We start from the raw sequence: 20,753 nt of genomic DNA, 5'->3' as shown, positions 1-20,753 counted from the left end.
GAAACTGTCCTGGGAGATTGTGACCACGGACGCGAGTCTCTCGGGATAGAGAGCTGTTCGGGGTGCCCGGATGGCACAAGGAGGAGTCTCTCCTTCTGATAAATATTCTGGAACTTCGAGCAATTTACAATGCTCTGAGGGCGTGGCCTCCTCTGGGGTTGTTCGGCTTCATCAGATTCCAGACCGACAACATTACCTCGGTGGCTTACATCAACCATCAGGGGGGTACGAGGAGCTCCCTACAATGGGGGAGGTGTCTCAAATTTTGGAGTGGACGGAGTCCCACAGCTGCTCGCTTTCAGCGATCCACATTCCAGGTGTAGACAACTAGGAAACAGACTTTCTCAGCAGGCAATTCTTCCATCCGGGGGAATGGTCTCTTCACTCCGAAAGTGTTTGCGGAGATTTGTCTCAGATGGGGAACACCGGAGATAGATCTCATGGCGTCCAGACTCAATTGCAGGCTACCCCGATATGGGTCGAGATTGAGGGATCCCCAGGAAATATTAAGCAGAGAAATTTTGTGGATTTACTTCATCGCTAATAACACAAATCCACTAGATCAAAGTTATTTTTTAAACCTGCAAGGACTCTTTAAATTAATATCATGCTGTGATGCCAAGCAGTTTAAACTACTCAATTCAGGACTAAAATGGTTAACTATTTGTTATATTTCCAGCATCTTGACAATATTTACAGTATTGTGAGGTAAACCTGTTTTTTTCTACAAGATATGACGAGTCCACGGATTTCATCCTTACTTGTGGGATTTATCCTCCAGCTAACAGGAAGTGGCAAAGAGCACCACATCAGAGCTGTATATATAGCTACTCCCTTCCCTCCACCCCCAGTCATTCTCTTTGCCTGTATAGTAATAGGAAGAGGTAAAGTGAAGTGTTAGTTTAGTTTCTTCAATCAAGAAGTTTTTTATTTTCAAATGGTGCCAGTGAGTACTATTTTTCTCAGGGAAAGTGAGGATGCTTCCTGCCCTGATGTTGATGATCTTAGCAAGCATTTTCTAAGATCCATGATGGTTCCCACAGCTGCTGAAGATAGTGTAAGAAAATCTTCAGGGTTGAGACCGGTGTGTTGCTACAAGCAACTTTGAGGTATGTTCAGTCTTTTTGTTTCTGGGGAGACTTGATGCACAGAACAGGCTGACATTTTCCCCTTTATGGGGAGGGGTAAGCAGTATACACATGTATAAAGAAATGGTGTACCTGGAATCCCTTTTTCTTTATTACCATACTATGTTAAAGATTTTTGGCTGATAAAGAGGGGCTTTGACGCTGGGAGTTACGGTTCTGTTTCAAAGGGTCATGTTATGAAAGTCACATGGCTTAGTGTTAGGACATATTGTGTAGATTTTTTCTCTTACTATACCGAGTGTTTATAAGAGGGCACATGGCTTATAGGGGGATATGTTTAATTTTTTTACTATGACCCACGCGGGTCTTGCCGTACTTGCATAACGCCCATGGTGGACGGGGCCTTTTTCGCGCGCTCAGACGCGCAGTTCAGCTGGATCGCATGGGCGACAGAGTCCTGTTCTCTGGGGAGGCCTGAGTGGTCCAGACTTCAAGAGGACCTAAATAGTTCCTCGAGCAGTAGCAGTCATAGTCGGGGGCTGGTAGGCAAAACATACTTTATTTGTTAAACATTGTTATTATATTGGTTTACCATATTTGAGCAAGTGGATGCAATTTTGTTAGAGTGTTTTTGATCAATTTCAAATAAATTTATTGCTAAAAAAACACGTTTTTGAAAAATAGTCTCAGAAAAATAGTTGCGGTTTTAAAATTTAAAGGCGCAGTACAGTATTTTTTTCTACATTAACTTTTTACTATAATTGAAATCAGAGCAAACATTTTTTAATAAAGGAATCTTCTATTATAAGAGTGCTAATCTGTTTAACATGTCTGACACTGAGGAGGAAACTCATTGCTCTATGTGTTTAGATGCCACTGTGGAACCCCCTCTAACTTTTTGTCCCTCATGTACTGAGAGGGCCTTGCAGTGCAAAGCACAAATTTTATGTAAAGAAAATATGTCTAAGGATGATTCTCAGTCTGAGGAGAATCAGGGTATACCGCTAACTTCTCCCCAAGCGTCACAACCTTTAACGCCCACCCAAGCGACGCCTGGTTCTTCAACAGCGTCTAATTCTTTTACTCTGCAGGATATGGCTGCAGTTATGTCAACTACCCTTACAGAAGTATTATCTAAGTTGCCAGCTTTACAGGGTAAACGCAGTAGGACAGAAGTCAATGCGAATACTGAGTCCTCTAATGCTTTATTAGCTATTTCCGATGTACTCTCACAGGGATCTGATTTGGGGGTCAGGGTCTTTGTCTGAGGGGGAACTTTCCAATTCGGGAAGTGCGGTACTTCAAATAGACTTTTATTTATTTATTTATAGTTCAACAGTATAACAAAAATTGTCAAAACAAAAACAACACATGTTATTAACACAGAAATAAATTTCATTAAATTCAAGTTTTTCTATTCCATTAACATAGTGGAAGTATTCATAAAAATAATATATTGATTTTTCTCTTAACAAAATTTTGACACAGAATAAACATGCAAAAAGAAATTCATAGCAAGAGATCTGGGTTTAGAGCACCCTCTTTAAACACTGAGCTTTAAAACTTGTCAAAAACCAAGCACTCTCCTCTTGGTGTATTTTTATACTGTTGACTGTTTTATTGAATTTTATAAAACCGAACAGACAAGGGATAAAAAAGGGAAAAAAAAAAAATTGAAGTGATGTGCCCCCTCCCTCCTCAATTTCTTATCTTATTATCTCTTTAACTAGGAAATTCGTCATTTATAATTGCTGTTTCAAGAAAAGTGGTCCCCCTAAATGGGGCAATAAGCTGTCTCTGATTATCTTCTGAAAGGCCTAGAATTATATTTTTCCATTTTTTTTAAAAAACTATTTATAAGAGCTTCAGAACTGACCGAAATATCCATCTGTTCCAGAATAATTTGATTATATACTTTTTGTTTAAAGGGACATTAAACCCAAATTTTTTCTTTCATGATTCAGACAGAGAATACAATTTTAAACAAAATTCCAATTTACTTCTATTATCTAATTTGCTTCATTATTTAGATATCATTTGTTAAAGAAATAGCAATGCACATGGGTGAGCCAATCACATGAGACAAATATGTGCAGCCAACAATCAGAATCTACTGAGCCTATCTAGATATGCTTTTCAGGAAGGAATATCAAGAGAATGAAGCAAATTAGATAACAGAAGAGTATATTAAAAAGTTGTTTAAAATTGTATTCTCTATCTTTATCATGAAAGAGAAAATTTGGGTTTAATGTCCCTTTAAGTTCTCTCAGACTTGGAGCTTTATTAGACTTCCAATATTTTAAAATCAGCAATCTGCTTGTTATAATTATACTATTTAGCTGTCGTACATTCTTAAAAGAGTATCCATCCTTAGCAAAGAAGAAGATAATTTCTTCTGATATTTGTATATTAGTGAGGTTAATTCTATTAAACCAAGTATTAACCTTGAGCCAAAATCTTTTGATCTTGGTACATTCCCAGAAATAGTGGTGCAAGTTTACTCTTAGCCTCTTACATTTAGGGCAGTGTATTCCTATTGCTGACCATCTAGCCTTTACGGCTGGAGTGATGTAGGCTTTGTTAATAAGTTTTGTATGCGTTTCTCTCCAGGAAGTGGATATTGTTGCTAAATCTAAAGCCTTGAAGCTTTCCTTAATTCTTTCCAGGTACGTTTGCCAGTTATTAGTTAGGTACTATAAGTTTCTTATGCCCAGTGAGGATATAACTATCAATGTTTCAAAGCTTTTACAATTTCTTGTGGTTTGGTCCAACAACTGTTGTACATTTTTAAGCCCTTTCAATGACCACTCATTAAAAATGTTAGAATTTAATGCTGGTATAAAACAGGGGTTACCTACCAAGGGTAAATGTTTAGAATATGAAAAGTCAGAATCCAAGAGCTTACTTATTTTATTCCATGCTACTATTACATTATGTATTATTTTTAATTGCTTTATTTTTGTGGGAGATTTATCCACATGAAGATGTAGTAGAGCTATAGGAGAGTAGGGGAAGCACAATGTTTCCTCTATTTCTATTGAGGAGTAATAATTTGCTCTTACTATCCAGTCCAGTGCTATTTTACCAACACAAATTAAAATATATATCTCAATGTCTGGCATTGCAAGTCCTCCATTCATTCTGTCAAAGCACAATTTTTTAAGAGAGATAGCTCTTCTTTTACCTCCCCATAAAAATTTAGTCACCATTTGGTTATATGCCTTTAGATCTTTTCTCTAAACAAAAATAGGAAGGTTTTGCATAAGATATAAAAGTTTCGGGAATAGTAACATTTTTATTAAGTTAATTTTGCCCATGAGGGATAGTTTAAATTTTGCCCATTTTTCTAGATCATGCTTGATTTTTAGAAAAACGGAAGGATAATTCAAGTCATACCATTCTTCCCAGTTTATAGAAAATTTAATTCCAAGATACGTAAATGAATCTTTAGTCTCCTTAAATGGAATAGACCTTAAAGAATCTTTATTTTTATTAAGCCAAAAGATTTCAGTTTTCTGCGTATTTGTCTTATAGCCCGTAAAACTACCAAAGTCCTGTAAAATCTGTGATAATATAGGAATATTTTTCTTAGTATCCGAAAGTAAGACTAATAGATCATCTGCATAAAGCAGTGTTATTATTCGGGAGGTTTAAGCGACTCTGGATGACTGTGACCCTATTGTGCCACCAGAGAAATTGTGTAAGATGGACAAATACTTAGAAGTACCTGCCTACACTGATGTTTTTCCGGTTCCTAAGAGAATCTCGGAGATTATTAAGAGGGAATGGGACAGACCGGGTATTCCGTTCTCACCCTCTACTAATTTCAAGAAGATGTATCCCATAGCTGACACTGTTCGGCACTCGTGGCAAACAGTCCCTAAGGTGGAGGGAGCTATATCTACACTGGCGAAGCGTACAACTATTCCTATTGAAGACAGTTGTGCTTTTAAAGACCCTATGGATAAGAAATTGGAGGGTCTTCTAAAGAAATTGTTTATTCATCAGGGTTTCTTCTTACAACCAACGGCCTGCATTGTTCCAGTTACCACTGTGGCAGCCTTCTGGATTGATGCTTTAGAAGAGTCTCTTAAGACTGAGACTCCCTTAGAGGATATATTAGATAGAATTAGATAGAATTAAGGCTCTTAAGCTGGCTAATTCTTTTCTTACAGACGCCGCCTTTCAGATTGCTAAATTGGCGGCTAAGAATGCTGTATTTGCTATTTTAGTGCGTAGAGCGTTATGGTTAAAATATTGGGCGGCTGATGTGTCATCTAAGTCGAAGCTTTTGGCTATTCCTTTCAAGGGGAAAACCCTATTCGGGCCTGACTTGAAGGAAATTATTTCTGACATTACGGGAGGTAAGGGTCATCTCCTACCTCAGGATAGAACTACTAAACTGAGGGGTAAACAAAGTAATTTTCGTTCTTTTTGGAACTTTAAAGGAGTCCCCTCTTCTTCCTCGTCTTCCACCAAGCCGGAAGGGAATTTTGCTCAGACCAAGTCCGTCTGGAGACCCAACCAGACTTGGAACAAGGGTAAACAACCCAAGAAGCCCGCTGCTGCTACCAAGACAGCATGAAGGGGCGGCCCCCGATCCAGGACCAGACTTTCTCTCTTTGCCCAGGCTTGGGCAAGAGATGTTCAGGACCCCTGGGCACTGGAAATCGTGACCCACGGGTATCAACTGGAATTCAAAAATTTTCTCCCAAGACGGAGATTTCTTCTTCTTCTACAGACGATTGTCTGTAGACCAGATAAAAAGAGAGGCGTTCTTACATTGTGTAAAAGACACCTCTACTATGGGAGTAATTTGTCCTGTCCCAAGACTTGAACAGGGGCTGGGGTTTTATTCAAATCTTTTTGTGGTTCCCAAAAAAGAGGGAATGTTCAGACCCATTTTAGACCTCAAGAGTCTAAACAAATTTCTTAGAGTCCCATCCTTCAAGATGGAAACCATTCGAACAATTTTACCAATGATCCAGGAGGGTCAATATATGACTACCGTGTACTTGAAGGATGCATACCTTCATATTCCTATCCACAAGGATCATCATCAGTACCTAAGGTTTGCCTTCCTGGACAAACATTTTCAGTTCGTGGCTCTTCCCTTCGGGCTGGCCACAGCACCCAGAATCTTCATGAAGGTTCTAGGGTCCCTTCTGGCGGTCCTCAGACCGCGGGGCATAGCAGTGCTGCCTTATCTGGATGATATTCTGATTCGGGCGTAGTCTTATCTAACAAAGTCTCATACAGACACAGTGTTATCCTTTCTGAGAACTCAAGGATGGAAGGTGAATCTAGAAAAAAAAGTTCTCTAATTCCACAGACAAGGGTTCCCTTCTTGGGAACTCTGATAGATTCTATAGCCATGAAGATTTTTCTGACGGAGGTCAGAAAGTCAAAGATTCTAAATACATGCCGAGCCCTTCAGTCCAATCCTCGGCCATCTGTGGCTCAGTGCATGGAGGTAATTGGACATGGTGGTGGTGGCAATGGACATCATTCCGTTTGCTCGGTTTCATCTCAGACCACTGCAACTGTGCATGCTCGGACAGTGGAATGGGGACTATGCAAATTTATCTCCTCCGATAAATCTGGACCAAGAGACCAGAAACTCTCTTCTTTGGTGGTTGTCGGCGGATTATCTGTCTCAAGGGACGTGTTTCCGCAGACCCTCGTGGGTGATAGTGACAACGGATGCCAGTCTACTAGGCCGGGGTGCAGTCTGGAATTCCCTGAAGGCTCAGGGTGTATGGACTCAGGTGGAGTCTTTACTTCCAATCAATATTCTGGAATTGAGAGCAATATTCAATGTGCTTCAGACGTGGCCTCAGTAGGCTTCAGCCAAATTCATCAGATTCCAGTCGGACAACATCACGACTGTGGCTTACATCAATCATTAGGGAGGAACGAGGAGTTCCTTAGCAATGACAGAAGTATCCAAGATAATTCAATGGGCGGAGGCCCACTCTTGTTCTCTGTCAGCAATCTACATCCCAGGCGTGGACAACTGGGAAGCGGACTTTTTAAGCCGACAGGCATTTCATCCAGGGGAGTGGGAACTCCATCCGGAGGTCTTTGCCTCACTGATTCTCCGATGGGGCAAACCGGAATTGGATCTGATGGCGTCTCGACAGAATGCCAAGCTCCCAAGATACGGATCCAGGTAAAGGTATCCTCAGGCCGAACTGATAGATGCCTTGGCAGTGCCTTGGTCGTTCAACCTATCTTATGTGTTTCCACCATTTCCTCTCCTTCCCCGGGTGATTGCTCGGATCAAACAGGAGAGAGCTTCAGTAATTCTAATCGTGCCTGCGTGGCCCCGCAGGACTTGGTATGCAGATCTAGTGGACATGTCCTCTCTGCCTCCGTGGAAACTTCCAGTGAGAAAGGACCTTCTCATTCAAGGTCCTTTCCAACATCCAAATCTAATTTTTCTGCAGCTGACTGCCTGGAGATTGAACGCTTGATTTTATCTAAGCGGGGATTTTCTTATTCGGTCATCGATACCTTGATTCAGGCACGTAAGTCTGTCACTAGAAAGATCTATCATAAGATATGGCGTAAATATCTTTTTTGGTGTGAATCCAAGGGCTACTCATGGAGTAAAATTAGGATTCCCAGGATTCTGTCTTTTCTCCAAGAAGGATTGGAGAAAGGGTTATCAGTGAGTTCCTTAAAGGGACAAATTTCTGCTTTGTCAATTTTGCTACACAAACGTTTGGCAGATGTTCCAGACGTTGAGTCTTTTTGTCAGGCTCTAACCAGAATTAAGTCTGTGTTTAGACCAATTGCTCCACCCTGGAGTTTAAATTTAGTTCTTAATGTTCTTCAAGGGGTTCCGTTTGAACCCATGCATTCCATAGATATTAAGTTATTATCTTGGAAAGTTTTGTTTTTGGTTGCTATTTCTTCTGCTCGTAGAGTTTCTGAGCTTTCAGCATTACAATGTGATTCGCCTTATCTTATCGTCCATTCTGATAAGGTGGTTTTACGTACCAAACCTGGTTTTCTTCCTAAGGTTGTTTCTAATAAGAATATTAATCAGGAAATAGTTGTTCCTTCATTATGTCCTAGCCCTTCTTCTAAGAAGGAGCGTATGTTGCATAACCTGGACATGGTCCGTGCCCTGAAGTTTTACTTGCAGGCGACTAAGGATTTCCGTCAATCTTCTTCATTATTCATTGTTTTTTTCTGGAAAGCGTAGGGGTTAGAAAGCTACGGCTACCTCTCTTTCTTTTTGGCTGAAGAGTATCATCCATCTGGCGTATGAGACTGCTGGACAGCAGCCTCCTGAAAGAATTACGGCTCACTCTACTAGGGCTGTGGCTTCCTCATGGGCATTTAAAAACTATTCTTCTGTTGAACAGATTTGCAAGGCTGCGACTTGGTCGTCTCTTCACACTTTTTCCAAATTTTACAAATTTGATACTTTTGCTTCTTCTGAGGCTGGTTTTGGGAGAAAGGTTCTTCAAGCAGTGGTGCCTTCCGTTTAGGTTCCTGTCTTGTCCCTCCCTTTCATCCGTGTCCTGTTGCTTTGGTATTGTATCCCACAATTAAGGATGAAATCCGTGGACTCGTCATATCTTGTAGAAGAAAAGGAAATTTATGCTTACCTGATAAATTTATTTCTTCTACGATATGACGAGTCCACGGCCCTCCCTGTAATTTTTAAGACAGGTTTAGATTATATTTTTTATAAACTTCAGTCACCTCTGCACCTTTGGCTTCTCCTTTCTCTTCCTTACTTCGGTCGAATGACTGGGGGTGGAGGGAAGGGAGGAGCTATATATACAGCTCTGCTGTGGTGCTCTTTGCCACTTCCTGTTAGCAGGAGGATAAATCCCACAAGTAAGGATGAAATCCGTGGACTCGTCATATCGTAGAAGAAATACATTTATCAGGTAAGCATACATTTCCTTTTTACACACTGTTTTATGAAAACAAAACAAAAAAGTTATTCGTTTAACAGGATTATTTACAATACATTTATCAACTTAAAGGGATAGTAAACACCCAAAATGTTACTATGTAAAAAGATAGATAATCCCTTTATTTACCACACCCCAGATTTGCATAACCAACACTGTTATAGAAATATACTTTTTACCTCAGTAATTACCCTTTAATAACAGCCTATCTAAAGAGCAGTTTTATCAAGATATTTTCAGATACTTTGATCAAGAGAAAAATAAATCATTTACAAATCTTTACAACAAAACATACTTTTTGTAAATTGTGTTCGTTCTTGAATAAAGTTGGTTTAGTGTTGGCTTATAAAAAAATAAGTAATAACGCATCTTTAATACAACTGATTAATTAAACTCCTAATCTAAAATATCACTAACTGATTACTAATTATTCTGTTAGTGATCTGTTTTTATAAAGGGGGGAGTTAACCATCACTCTGCCATGTATTCAAATAAGAAATATTATACTTGGAGGAAGCAACATGGTGTTGACTGCATGGGAGGAGAAAATCCTGCAATTACTGGATGACCGTTTCTTAAAACTAGAGCAGCTGCTGATAGCTTTTGAGAACATTTCTTGTATTGGGTCGCCTAATACAAAAAATGAAAAGCTATATACTTAAAGGGACATTAAACCCAAAAAAATTTTTTTCATGATTAAAATAGAACATACAATTTTAAACATTCCAATTTACTTCTATTATCTAATTTGCTTCATTCTTTAGGTATCCTTTGTTGAAGAAATAGCAATGCACAGGGGTGAGCCAATCACATGAGTTATCTATGTGCAGCCACCAATCAGCAGCTACTAATCCTATTTAGGTATGCTTTTTAACAAATGATATCAAGAGAATGAAGCAAATTAGATAATAGAAGTAAATTGGAAAGTTTTAAATTGTTTTCTCTATCTGAATCATGAAAGAAAACATTTGGGCTTCATGTCCCTTTAAGTGATGCGACAGAAGATGTAATGCTGAGACCAGCATTACCAACTACATTGTACTTCTAAACGACGAGAATAGCATAGGCTATATTTGATATGTCTGTTGCTTTTCTGTGACTGTATCCTCTTGTTTTTAATGGCTCAATAAAAATTACGTTTTATTCTCTTGGTCACTTCATCTCTGAACTTTTGTATTTTAGTAGATTTGATGGGAGCAGATTTGTGGCTCCCGCTTCAGATTGATGATGTCATCAAGCCCACCTGCAGTTTGTGGAGGATACGCTGGACACTGTAAAGCGGTTTCCACCCTCTTACCATCTACATCTTGTGGAGCGATATTGTATTCACATCTACCATTGCACGGTGGGCTAGTACCTTGCAGATTTGAGAGGCAGCATTCAACTGTTACTACGGCTTTGTATCTGATATACCAGAGGGCAGTGAGTGTTTTCCTTCCTTTATTGGAATTAGCTAACTTTCAGCAAAGTTACAAGCTGTACGGTACGGCTATGCCGCTAAAAAAATGGCCATTGCGTGTGGAATATGCAGGACTCCCGTATTACAAGTCGCGGCGGTATGGCTATACCGCTAGCGTTTTAGCCTTTACGCAACTCTCCATTCCGCACTCAAAAAATGGCTTTTGAGTGCAGGATTTTCATTGTGCCTGTATTACAGGTTGTGCAGTCCGGCTATAACGCTAGCGTTATAGCTTATTCCGCCACAATCCATTCCTCTATCTGAGACCAGTAGCTATGGATTTTGAGAAACAAAAATGAAAAATAAATAAAACTTACCTGTGAAATAAAAAAACAACTAAGATTAAACTATAAATAAACCTAACATAACTATTTTAAGAAAAGAAAAGAAAAATAAAAAAACCTAAATTACAAAATTAAAAAACCTAACACTACGAAAATATTAAAAAATCTAACATTGCCACAAAAAAAACACTAACATTATGAAAAATAAAAAAACACTAAGATTACAAAAATAATAAACGAAATTATCCAAAATAATAAAAATTAAATCTATTAAAAAAAAAAAAAACACCCTCTAATCTATCAATAAACTACCAATAGCCCTTATTAAAAGGGCATTTGTAGGGCATTGTCATAAGTGAAACAGCTCTTTTACATAAAAAAATTACAAAGTCCCCCCTAAAAGTAACCCCCCCACCCAACCAACCCCCCCAAAATAAAAAAAAACAAAGTAAAAAAAAACAACTAAGCTACCCATTGCCCCTAAAGGGGCATTTGTATGGGCATTGCCCTTAAAAGGGTAATCAGCTCTTTTGTGCCCATTAAAATAAAAAAAAATGCTATAATCAAAAAAACAAACCCACCCAAAAAAATAAAAAAAAGACAACACTAACCCCAGAAAATCTACTCACAGTTCCTGAAGTCTGGACATCCATCTTCATCCAGGCGGCGAGAAGTCTTCATCTAGACGGAAACATCTACCCCATTATAAAAGGGGATACCTTGCATTCAAGCTTCAGTGTGCGGCGGTGATCGCATGAAGAGGAGGCTCCGTGCTGGATGTCGTCGTTGTCGCCGCCGGTCCTGGGCATCTCTGCACCGCCACAGCTCCGCGCCACCGGGATGAAGATAGAAGATCCCCCGCAATGAAGGAAGATGTCGCCGTCTAGATGAAGACTTCACGCCACCTGGATGAAGATGGATGTCTGGACTTCAGGAACTGTGAGTAGATTTTCTGGGGTTAGTGTTAGGTCTTTTTTTATTTTTTGGGTTATTTAATTTTTTAGATTAGGGCTTTTTCTTTATTTTAATGGGCACAAAAGAGCTGATTGCCCTTTTAAGGGCAATGCCCATACAAATGCCCCTTTAGGTTTTTTATTTTGGGGGGTTGGTTGGGTGGGGGGGTTTACTTTTAGTGGGGACTTTGCAATTTCTATGATGTAAAAGAGCTGTTTAACTTAGGGCAATGTCCTACAAAAAGACCTTTTAAGGGCTATTGGTAGTTTATTGATAGGTTAGGGGGTGATTTTATTTTGGGGTGGCTTTTTTGTTTTTATAGAACTATTAGATTAGGTTTAATTTTTATTATTTTGGATAATTTCGTGTTTTTAAACTTAGTGTTTTTTTTTATTTTTCATAATTTAGTGTTTTTTTTGGTAATGTTAGTTTTGTTTTATTTTTTCATAGTGTTAGATTTTTTTAATTTTGTAATTTAATTTATTTTTATTTTTAGTTTATTTTCTTTTCTTAAAATAGTTATTTTAGCTTTATTTATAGTTTAATCTCAGGGTTTTTATTTATTTTAAGATAGTTATGTTGTAAATTTAATTTAAAATATAGGGGATAGTTAAGTTTAGGGGTTAATAGTTTAATTTAGTGTGTTGCGATGTGGGGGGCTGGCAGTTTAGGGGTTAATAGGTTTATTTAGCGTCGGGGGCGGTGGTTTAGAAGTTAATAGTTTTATTATAGTAGTAGCGATGTGGGGGGCAGTGGTTTAGGGGTTAATAGGTTCATTAAGGGGCAGCAATGTCGGGGACGGCGGTTTAGGGGTTAATATGTTTATTTAGGTGTTAGCGATGATAACTTTATTGTCGGGGGCGGCAGATTAGGGGTATTTAGACTAGAGGTTTATGTTAGGGTGTTTTTACTTTCTTTTCCCCATAGACATCATCAATGGGGATTGCGTTATAGTGATCGCAATTCCGCAATCGCAGGTGTTAGTTTTTTTTGCAGAGTCCACAGCTGCATTCATTACTTTTGGGAATTCAGAACCTGGCCACCAGGAGGAGGCAAAGGCACCCCAGCCAAAGGCTTAAATACCTCTCCCACTACCCTCATCCCCATTATCATGGGATACTCCTCTATCAGACCGAACTCGGCCAGTAGTCTTGTTATCCTGGCGTCGAGCCGGAATGATAGGGAATATCCCAGAGCAGAGAAAGTTAGTAAGATGAGGAAGGCGCACTCACCACAGGCAGTACAGTCCCCAGCGGCAACGGCAAAGCAGTCCAAGGACAAACCACTAGAATGGTCAGGCAGGCAGGGTTTAGCAACAGCAAAGCAGTCCAAGGGCACACCACTAGAAAGGCCAGGCAGGCAGGATTTGGCAACAGTAAAGTAGTCCAAGGGCACACCACTAGAATGGTCAAGCAGGCAGGGTTCGGCAACAAAGAGGCAATCCAGAACAACAGGGGGTTAATAAGCAGCGTAGTCAGACAGGCAGGGTTCAGCAGCAGTATATCAATCCAGCAATTAAGGGGTATAGAAGGCAGAGTAGTCAGACAGGCAGGGTTCAGCAGCAGTATATCAATCCAGTAATTAAGGGGTATAGCAGGCAGAGTAGTCAGACAGGCAGGTTCATACATAAATAGGCAAATTAATACAACAATCTGTCACACCCAGGAGCACACAAAGTAACACCTATACTTGGGCAGTGACAGATTGTTATAGTGAAACTTACATAGGTTGCAGGATTCACACCACAAAGGTCCGACCGGCATCAGGAGCGTGCGGCAATGACGTCAGCGCCGCATACATCCGGACCCGACACAACCCCTGGCAATCAGCAGGGAAGGAGAAGCAAGGAGATGCCGCACCCCTAGCAATGGCTATAGCGGCGCGGCGTGACAAAACCATCCCCACTCATATTAACAGCTCCTGGGCAATCAGCATTGACGCGTTTTGCTGCCTGCCTCTATTCACTCAAGTCCATGTCAGAAGCGAGGCTACTATCTGTCACACTTGAAGGGCCGTGTTCCTGTTCAACAGCGTAGATTCCGGTAAGGTCATTTTATTTTATTTCGATATGTGAATGTAATGTTAAACAAAAGAAGTCAGGGTCCCAGTGGGACTCCTTTATCTTATGGAATCAAGGGTTAATATCTCCTGAGGGGGGTTATTGAACAGGGGGGGCTTTCATCATGTTTGCTATGTGATTTTGTCTGTTATTGTGTAGTGATACTTGGGCTTATGGCAATTCGGACATAACGGCTTTATTTCATCAGTTTGCATGGTCTGAGGGACTGGCGCACTTTTTTTTACTTACATGCTACACCTCGTGACCGGGTGTGGTTACATTGTATTCCATTTCCGCACCTTGACCGAGTGGCGACGGAGAGAGTCTGTTCGTTAGTTGTCCGGTTCACAGGAGGTGGTGAGTGCCCCAGCCATTGGAGGTGTAAGGTGCCGTTAGTGTTTGTCCATAATATCAATCTCCAAGTTATGGAGGATTCTGATTTTTTGGAGACGGATATCTCCGATTCAGAGTATACGTCTTGCAAAGAGTATGAAATGGCCAGGGTTATCCATGCCCATCAGTTATGTTCCGTTTGCCATTCTAGAGTACTCTCTTCCCCCGAGTCAGGGAATTTAGAGTGTGCTGAGCCATCCATCCCTGAGGAGTCTATGTCCCAATAGGCACATGTCCCAGATCTTTCCTTTGCTATGCAAGCAGGTGTCCCTAGGGCCGTTAATCCTCCGGAAGGCGGCTTGTTTCCTCCAGGGGTTACAGCACAGTTCCGCATGGCCATATCTGGTGCCGACGCATTTATATCTTCCCAGTGAAGTGTTTTTAAGATACTGTCCGTGTTCTGTTAGCTGGGGTTTGTCGGGCGTGGGATCGCCTGAGTCAGTTAAACCTTCTGGGGAAGCTGTGGCCTCTGAGGCTTCACCCTTGGGGCCAGAGTTGTCCATTGACCCGGCGGGGGAACATTATACCTTCCGTTACAGACTGGCATGTCTTTGTGTCCTACTAAGACATGTTTTGGCGGTGCTGGAGGATTCTAGTCCTACTGGGCCGAGGGATCCTCGGTCTGCGATGCCGGACGGCAAGCTAGATTAGACGTGTAGGGATGAAGACAATCTCTTTAACGTCTCTTTTTTTCTTTTCTTTTAAGTATCTGTTCCAGTTCTGAGCTTTGGAGGATGGGGCCTCTAATCGTCTAGACCAGTTGGCGTGCTGTTTTCCTTGGGCGTTCACCTTCGGGTGCTGCCTTCATTTTATTTAAATCCGGTTAGGATATATTTGATTTGTGTTAGGAAGCTCATGTCTGCTATCATTTTCCATTTGGGAACATTTCTTCTCTGGAACTGATACTTATGATTTTGTGGTCATGTGCGCACACTTCTTTGGAAGCTACGCGTTTTATATATCTGAATTAAGTTATGATTATAGTTTATGTTTTTTATTTCTTTGGGGCTTCGATTTTTCTTGGACCTTGGACAGTTCAGGTGTTCCTTGTACCAGGCAGGTACTGGTTGGGTGCTAGCTGCTGTTCCGTAGGGTTCATGTCACCCACGTGGTGCCGGGGTGCCGGTTATCCTGTCGGGTGTTGAATCGTTCACTTGTTGAAGTGTTCATTTGTTTTTTATTTATCCATTAATTGAGGAGGTGTTTCGTTTTCTTATACGTCAACGTCCTTGATGAACGTAGTGTCGGAGGGATTGTGTAGGTCATCTGCCGTCCCTTATGTGGGGATCCGTCTACGACTCCTCGTGGGTCCTAGAGGTTTTTTTGGCCTCGGTACTGAGGTTCTCTATTCCAAAGGGGTTTTGGGGGTCGGGATTACCGCAGGACAGTTGGGGTACCAGTTTGGATAATGATTTTCGTTTCAATCTTGGTAATTTCCAGGTGTCTGTTTTTCTTGTGACCTAGTCGCAGGTACTCCTTGAGGTTGCAGGGCTGGTTCTCCCTTCTTGAGTGGTCTGGTCATCACAGTCTGGGAGTTCGGGTATGTCCGTCTCCCCCTTTTTTTTTGTTTCTCGCACGCTCTCTGGAGCACAGTGGTTGGGTTTCTCCCCTTCTTTTCCTTGACAACCACCTCTGGTCCGCTTCTCAGCTGGATTTCTGAGGTTGTCTGTTATTCCTGGTACAGGTTTTTCTGGGAGACTGATCCGGGAGGATCTGTGACTTTCTATCTATGGGGCGTATTACGCTCGCCGGTGTAGCCTAGTGAGTCGTCTAGTTGCCCACATGGTTAAGGTGGCGTGTTGAGTCCCGCTACTGTGGTATGTCTCCATTTTATGAAGACCTGTCTCTGGTAAACCCCGGGGTCCTTGGAGTTGCCCTAGAACATCTAGGAGCTCTTGGTTTCTGTGGTAGCAAGCGGAGGATCCAGGGTTCTGCTCCACCTATGGGTTTGAATTGCCATCTCTGGGGCCTGTCTAGATGTCTTCTATGATATTGGTCTGAGTCTCTTGCGAGCATCCAATGTTCAAGGCCACGTGGGTGTGGAATGCTCTACCTAGAATGCCTTTCTCAGTATGAGGCAACTTGGGGGTTTCTCAGGACATACAGCCTGTCCTGTGTTTTGGGGGGTCTGGCCTAGGGCCATGTCTCTTGTCTGAGTTTTGAGGTCTGGGTCGCTACACTCGGTCCTGGGTGGTTCAGTTTCAAGCTTTAGAGTTTAGAACGTCCGCTTTTCCCTTAGGAGGGTTGGATTTATCTCTCATGGGAGATTTGGTATCGGCCTAAAAGTTAGTTTGTTGCCTTCAGGTGGATCTGAGGTTGTCGCCAGGGGCAACTTTTGCATTAGGTGGGCTTGAGTTGTTTGTCTCAACTGAGCTGGTAGTACTGACCGTTGGGTTATTACTCAATGGTAGTGTCTTACCATTCTCTTTGGTCTCTTCACCTTGCCTACGGCTGGGGAAGTAGTCCCCTTGGCTCTTGTCCTTTTGGGGAGATTTTGGAAAGATACAATTTCCATGGAGACTCTGTGGGTCCTTATCTTCTGGTTTGAGGATTCTTCTTCCCTCCTTGCGTGTGGGATGTCAGGGGGGCTGGCTCTGGTACTAGTCTGTGCCCTATCTCCCCTTTTAGGAGTGTTCCTTCTTAGAGGAATTTGAGCGCGTAGAGCCAGCTGTAGTAGCCTGATGTTTAGTTTTACTGTCTAGCAAGCGGAAGGTTTGCAGTTTGAAACCAGCGGCCTCTACTGGCATCTGGTATGTGTGCTCGCAAGCCTTACATTGTGACAGTTGCTAGTAATTGGTCAGAGTGGTTCTCCAATGGATTAGTTCCTCTTAGGACCTCCGTTCTTCTTAAAGGCGGGTGTTACCAGCCCCTTTTTGGGTTGGGTCCGTTCCTTGGAGGGGAGGTTGGAGATCTGTTTGCTCTCTTGGGTCTGACTGTGTACTTGCTCTTGACCCTGCTTATCCTTCCTAGGGGGGGGGTCACGGGTGTTCCTTTCCCCACTGGTTGCATTGCTGCTGGTGTTTGATGTCTCTGGGGGCTGGATTTCCTAGCGGGAGTTTCTGTCGATCATTCGGCACTCTCTGTGGAAAAAAGGGGTCCCTTGAGGACTTAGGGTCAGGTTGCTGCCCTGGAGCTGGAACTCGCAAGTTCTGTCGGTTGTGTTCTGTGTTTTCACAGGGAGCTCTTTTTTTCCTTGGGACAGTTCATTAGGTGGTTACCTGACAACCACCCAAGGAAAAGAACTCTCTAAGAAGTCCCTCTCCCCAGAAACACTCCCAACCTATGAGAGAGCGATCGCGAGGAAGAACAAAATCCAACCTCAGATCCTCTGACACAGCACCATATAACTAATGGTGCTCCAAGGAGCCACAAACTTCCCACTGAACCCTAGTCTAGCAGACACCACTGCTAAAACTAGCCATAGATAGGTAGGAAAACTATATCAGGACCGAGGGAAAACCCGGAGCCCACCAACAGGATGGAAAATGAACTGTCCTTGGGCCCAGCACTGAGGGTAATAAATTAAAAAATGTTAGAAAGGCAGGGACAGGGAAAAATAAGACAGAGGTGCAGGGAAGAGGTCCCAGGGAAGGAGAGGCGGGCCATAGGGGTATGTCTGCAAAGGAAGATGAAGTGGAGCAGAGGTGGGTGGACGTGTATAGCAAGGGCCAATACAACCAGAGGCCCCAAAAAAGATATAGAATGGAGGAGATAGTTAGGGACAGGCCTAGGACAATAAGGGATGTAGAGGGTAACACATACGTTATGGTAGAGGAGGGTCAGAGAGTAGAAGAAAGGGGAAGGGTGGGCAGAGGGGGGGAGAAGGAGAAGCATAGGGAATGGGGAAGGGAAGCAAGTGAGGGATCAGGAGAAGAAGAGGCATACACATATACAAATACAAATTTGAATACATTTCAGAAGGAATTGGAGAACAGCACAACAAGGTGCGCAATGGGTGTAAACAGAAGGGATGGAGACTCCATGAGAGCGAATGGGAGAGGAGAGTGGAACGTGAAGGACAAGGAAAGGGAGCAGACTGCTCAACCAAAGCAAGGTAAAAAAATCATGTATTGCATAGATGAGGGGTCATATAGTTTGTCCGGGTGGGACTCTGAGGATGACAAAGTACAAGGTGAAGGTAATAGGAGAATCTTAAAATTTGTGAAGAAAATATACGCAAAGCAAGGCAAAAAGGTGGGGAATAGGGCCCCTGCAGGCGAGGGCGATAGTGAAGGAGAATTTAACCCAGATGATGAGGTCACAGGGACAAAGCTAATGCCGTTAACAACTCACTTAAAAGCAAAAATTGTAATACGTAGATGTATTCGAAATTACAGGAGAAGCAGTGGTGTTAAAATCTAGAAGTGAGGAATGGAAGAGTAAGAAATTGAAGCAATCATTTCCCGAGTGGGTAAAGGGGATGGTAATATATGCTGAATGTTTTCTAGGCGAAAATCCGGGAAAGGTAAAGGGAATGTTGAGATTCATACATTTAATAGCAGAATGCTACACGACCTACGGGGGGTTTGGGTGGAAGGACTATGATGGTGAATTTAGAAGGGAGAACTTGCAGCTGGGGGAGAAAAGAAGGAAAGAGTTATTAGATATGTGGACGCACTTGATAAAGCCAGCAGACAGTACAGGGCAGAGGCCAATAGCATTAACGTCAGACAGGCCAGGAAAAACAGAAGGGAAGGAATGTTGGGCCTATAATGAGAAGAGATGTGATAGGGGTAACGGATATAAATTCAGGCACATATGCAGATATTGTGGGGGTTTCCACACAGGGGTGGACTGTAGAAAAAGTAACAGAGGGAATAACAACCAGCTTTTTCGTGGTTCAGGGGGGAACGGCAGTGGGGGAGCAATGGGAAATGGCCAGAACCCTGTTGAGGGTAGATAGACTGATAAAAGAACTAGCCAATTATGACAATAGAGACGATAGGACGCTGCTGGAAAAAGTTTTAACGGAGGGATTTGTAGTACCGGTAAGAAATGAGGTGCGTGGGGCGGAAAAAAATTAAGAATTTAAAATCTGCAACAGAGTACCCGGCAGTACTGCAGGAAAAATTGGATAAAGAGTAAAATTGGGGAGGATGGCGGGACCATTTAAAGACATACCGATACAAGGGTTAGTTATATCACCTTTAGGAGTGGTACCTAAAAAAGAAAAAGGTAAATTTCGCATGATACAACACTTGTCATACCCGAGAGGGAGGTCGGTAAATGATGCGATTGATAGGGCAGACGCGTCAGTACAGTATCAGTCATTTAATTCAGCAGTGAGGATGGTGAAAGAAGCAGGGAGGGGCGCATTAATGGCAAAAATAGACATAGAATCCGCGTTTAGGCTGTTACCATTAAATCCGAACAGTTTTAGGCTAATGGGATGTAGATTTAACAAGAATTTTTATGTGGATAAATGCTTGCCGATGGGCTGCTCGGTATCATGCTCCATATTTGAGAAATTTAGTATATTCCTGCATTGGTTGTTGGTAGCAAGGACAGGTTCAGATAGAATCGTGCATTATTTGGACGATTTCATGGTAGTGGGAGCAGCAGGGGACGGCGCATGCGCGAGGTTGAAGAACTCTTTAGTCAATATGCTATGGGAGCTAGGAGTCCCAGTAGCAGCTGAAAAATCAGAAGGGCCTAGTCAGCGGTTGTCATTTTTGGGCATAACAATAGATACAGTGAGAGAGCAATGCGAGCTACCAAAAGAAAAGATAGAGAAGGCGCGACAATTGATATGTGAAATGCTAGGGAGAAAGAAAGTGGCGTTAAGAGAAATGCAGAAGTTGCTGGGCGTGCTTAACTTTGCGTGCAGGGTAATACCAGTAGGGAGAATATTCAAGAGGAGGTTGGAATTGGGAACAGCAGGAGTGAAAAAACCTGAGCACATGATTAGGCTGACAGGAGAGATGAGGGAGGATATGAAAGTTTGGGATACATTTTTAACAGACTTTGATGGGATCAGGATATGGCCTAAAGCAGCAGCAGTAAGCGAATTAGAGCTTTACACAGACGCAGCGGGTTTCGGTGCATATTTACAAGGTAGATGGTGCGCGGGCAGGTGGCCAGTCGAATGGGAAAAGAGTGGTTGGGTTAAAAACATAGCGTTGCTAGAGTTATTTCCCATAGTGGTAGCAGTAGAGCTGTGTGGCAATTTACTAGCGAATAAAAGTATTACATTTTGGTCAGACAATCAAGGAATAGTAGACGCAGTTAATAACCTTTCGGGGTCCTCAATGCCAGTAATAAAATATTTGCGATACCTGGTGCTCAAATGCCTGCAACAACATATTTGTTTTAAAGCGAAACACATCCCAGGGTATAAAAACGTCATAATTTAATTGGGAGGTATTTAGGGGAGCCGCGCCCGCAGCTAGAAAGGAAGGTGAAAGCTGCCCCATCTTTCTTTGGCAGATTGGGAGCGCATAGAGGGGATAAAGAAATGGTTGAAAAGTCTTTGGCACCAAGAACTTGGAGTGCATACGACACATATTGGAAGCAGTGGTTACGGTTTAAGGGTGGCACGACAGGGGGAGAGCGAAGTAGGTTCCTGGAATGGCTTTGGTC

This window comes from Bombina bombina, chromosome 3 (assembly GCF_027579735.1).
Source record: "Bombina bombina isolate aBomBom1 chromosome 3, aBomBom1.pri, whole genome shotgun sequence".
Classification (NCBI taxonomy): domain Eukaryota; kingdom Metazoa; phylum Chordata; class Amphibia; order Anura; family Bombinatoridae; genus Bombina; species Bombina bombina.
Note: the sequence above shows the minus strand (reverse complement) of the source record.